Source organism: Seriola aureovittata, chromosome 6 (assembly GCF_021018895.1).
Source record: "Seriola aureovittata isolate HTS-2021-v1 ecotype China chromosome 6, ASM2101889v1, whole genome shotgun sequence".
Classification (NCBI taxonomy): domain Eukaryota; kingdom Metazoa; phylum Chordata; class Actinopteri; order Carangiformes; family Carangidae; genus Seriola; species Seriola aureovittata.
This window is the reverse complement of record NC_079369.1, coordinates 575,001-578,169: the sequence shown is the minus strand read 5'-3', so window position 1 is coordinate 578,169 and position 3,169 is coordinate 575,001. Positions and strand designations below refer to the sequence as shown.

Here is a 3,169-nt window from a genome sequence, read left to right as displayed (position 1 = left end):
ACTGCTCTCTCCTCTCTCTGTCGTGGGTGTGCTGCCTTCACTGCTCCCGCTTCGGTTTCTCAACGCCGCTCCGTTTGTCAATACCTTCAAATACCTGCGAGCAGTTTGTCGGAGAGCTCAGTCTGATGTCTCTGGTGGGCGGAGGAATATACAAACACAAAACAGACTCAGACTTAAGGTGAATTTACAGACACGAAGTAGACATCTGATTTCTGACTCAGTTCGTGGAACAGATCTTATCTGCCCGAGGGTGAACACAGAAACCACAGAAAAAGACTTTTCCATCCTGAGCTGAAATATATTAAAAATCAAATATTTTATTATTTTATTTAAATGTAAATCACACCAAAGGAATGCGCTCTTTCAGGCGCTTGAAATGAAATCTTTTCTTTTCTCCTGTCAATCCCCATGGTTCCACTTTGTCTGTTTTCTATTTCTGTCCTTCCAATCCATCTGACTGCTGTCTCTTTGTTTTCCCTGATTAAGCCCTCTGTTGCAGCATTGTTTAGACTCCAGCAGTAGGCTACAATTACTCAGCGCAGTGTGTGTGTGTGTGTGTGTGTGTGTGTGTGTGTGTGTGTGTGTGTGTGTTGTATCACGCTCATTACAATTACCTCTGGGTGTGAGTGTGTCATCTGTTGCCTGCTCATGTTGCAATTTTTCTCTGAGTGGTGAGGGAGCTGCATCCAGACGCCTCAGCGTGCACCAGCAGTGTGGCCAGGAAATGGGGAAGTCTGTATTCGACTGAATGGAAGCCTCCTGACAAAGGCCAGAGCATGTGTCACCAGGAAGAGGAACCTCACGACCTCTCAGGTCGACGCTTCCTTTCGTCTCGGCTCAAAAGACGCAAAAACATCTTGTATTCAACAAGCAAGAACACGCACGCACACACACACACACACACACACACACACACACACACACACTTAACTAGTTGGTGTCACATAGACTGACTGACACTCACAGTGACATAATACATTGTGTTTGCATAATCCTCATTTGAGTGAGTGTGAGTTTTAGTAACTTGCAAAAGGAAAAGACAAAATACTTTTTTATTTCTTCCAAAGTTTTTATTTTTTTTACCTGCCACTTGCAAACTGAGCACATTTCTGCTGAGATGCTGATATGAAAAACCAATATTACTTTGGCTTTTCATTGCACTGTTTTGCACAAAACCAATCACTGGCCACTTACTGTAATGCAGCAGACGCAGACTCTAATATAAACCTTCCCTGTTTGCAGGAAAACAGAGAGAAGCTGATACAGCTTCAGCTCCACACAAATAAAATCATTTATCCCAAATGAAAACACAGGAGTAGCTTTTTGATTTCACAACACAACCAGGTGTGTTTGTTTCAGTACACACACACACACAAAAGATTACCAAGATATGAACCATAACCGCCCCCCCTCATTTTGTTGCTGCTCCTGCAAGCTGTTGTTGCTGTAAATAAGAATGTTTTCTCAGTCAACTTGCCCTGTTAAATAAGATTTTACAAAATCCCATGAAAGATTTCTCAGAGCTTGACGGAGGATATTGGCATTCCTGTGCAGAAGGCTGTTTTAAAACCTGTAAACAACACGGCATAAATTCACACAATTATGTCCCTCAGGCTGGAGGGTGTGTGTGTGTGTGTGTGTGTGTGTGTGTGTGTGTGTGTGTGTGTGTGTGTTGTATCACGCTCATTACAATTACCTCTGGGTGTGAGTGTGTCATCTGTTGCCTGCTCATGTTGCAATTTTTCTCTGAGTGGTGAGGGAGCTGCATCCAGACGCCTCAGCGTGCACCAGCAGTGTGGCCAGGAAATGGGGAAGTCTGTATTCGACTGAATGGAAGCCTCCTGACAAAGGCCAGAGCATGTGTCACCAGGAAGAGGAACCTCACGACCTCTCAGGTCGACGCTTCCTTTCGTCTCGGCTCAAAAGACGCAAAAACATCTTGTATTCAACAAGCAAGAACACGCACGCACACACACACACACACACACACACACACACACACACACACACTTAACTAGTTGGTGTCACATAGACTGACTGACACTCACAGTGACATAATACATTGTGTTTGCATAATCCTCATTTGAGTGAGTGTGAGTTTTAGTAACTTGCAAAAGGAAAAGACAAAATACTTTTTTATTTCTTCCAAAGTTTTTATTTTTTTTACCTGCCACTTGCAAACTGAGCACATTTCTGCTGAGATGCTGATATGAAAAACCAATATTACTTTGGCTTTTCATTGCACTGTTTTGCACAAAACCAATCACTGGCCACTTACTGTAATGCAGCAGACGCAGACTCTAATATAAACCTTCCCTGTTTGCAGGAAAACAGAGAGAAGCTGATACAGCTTCAGCTCCACACAAATAAAATCATTTATCCCAAATGAAAACACAGGAGTAGCTTTTTGATTTCACAACACAACCAGGTGTGTTTGTTTCAGTACACACACACACACAAAAGATTACCAAGATATGAACCATAACCGCCCCCCCTCATTTTGTTGCTGCTCCTGCAAGCTGTTGTTGCTGTAAATAAGAATGTTTTCTCAGTCAACTTGCCCTGTTAAATAAGATTTTACAAAATCCCATGAAAGATTTCTCAGAGCTTGACGGAGGATATTGGCATTCCTGTGCAGAAGGCTGTTTTAAAACCTGTAAACAACACGGCATAAATTCACACAATTATGTCCCTCAGGCTGGAGGGTGTGTGTGTGTGTGTGTGTGTGTGTGTGTGTGTGTGTGTGTGTGTGTGTGTGTGTGTGTGTGTGTGTGTGTGTGTGTGTGTGGCATGAGAAAGTAGTAATGAGAATGTAGATGTCCTCCGCCCGTCATGGACACACCCTCCAACACACACACACTTCCTCTCATCTGCTGCCGCATGTCGATGAATAATGCACATATTAATCTTGCGACGTATGGAAGCTTTACTAATTAATTCAGCATTTCCCTGTTGGAGGTTATCTAATTAATGTGGCATCTTTGCAGTCACTGGCCATGGAAAACATTCTCTGAAGTTCGTCATCAGGGTGTTGCAGTAGAGGGAAAGGTCAGAGGGCGTTGACTCCTGATTTAAAATGACCACAGCCGCTCCTTTTCACACCATCACCCCCAGCTCCACCCTCCATTTTGCTGGCACCCTGGACAACCAGTAGGAGAGCAGCGTCAGG

The 3,169-nt window shown here is 43.7% G+C and overlaps 1 protein-coding gene across 2 annotated transcripts in view; it reads right to left on the bottom strand.

Annotated features, from left to right (window-relative positions):
- Positions 1-2,132: 2,132 nt before the first annotated feature.
- oma1 (OMA1 zinc metallopeptidase) overlaps positions 2,133-3,169 on the bottom strand; it is a 9,621-nt gene continuing 8,584 nt past the window's right edge. For both annotated transcript variants that reach the window (XM_056379003.1, XM_056379002.1), the window contains exon 8: positions 2,133-3,169. This exon is cut by the window's right edge. The gene's annotated coding sequence lies outside the window, so the exon portion shown is untranslated.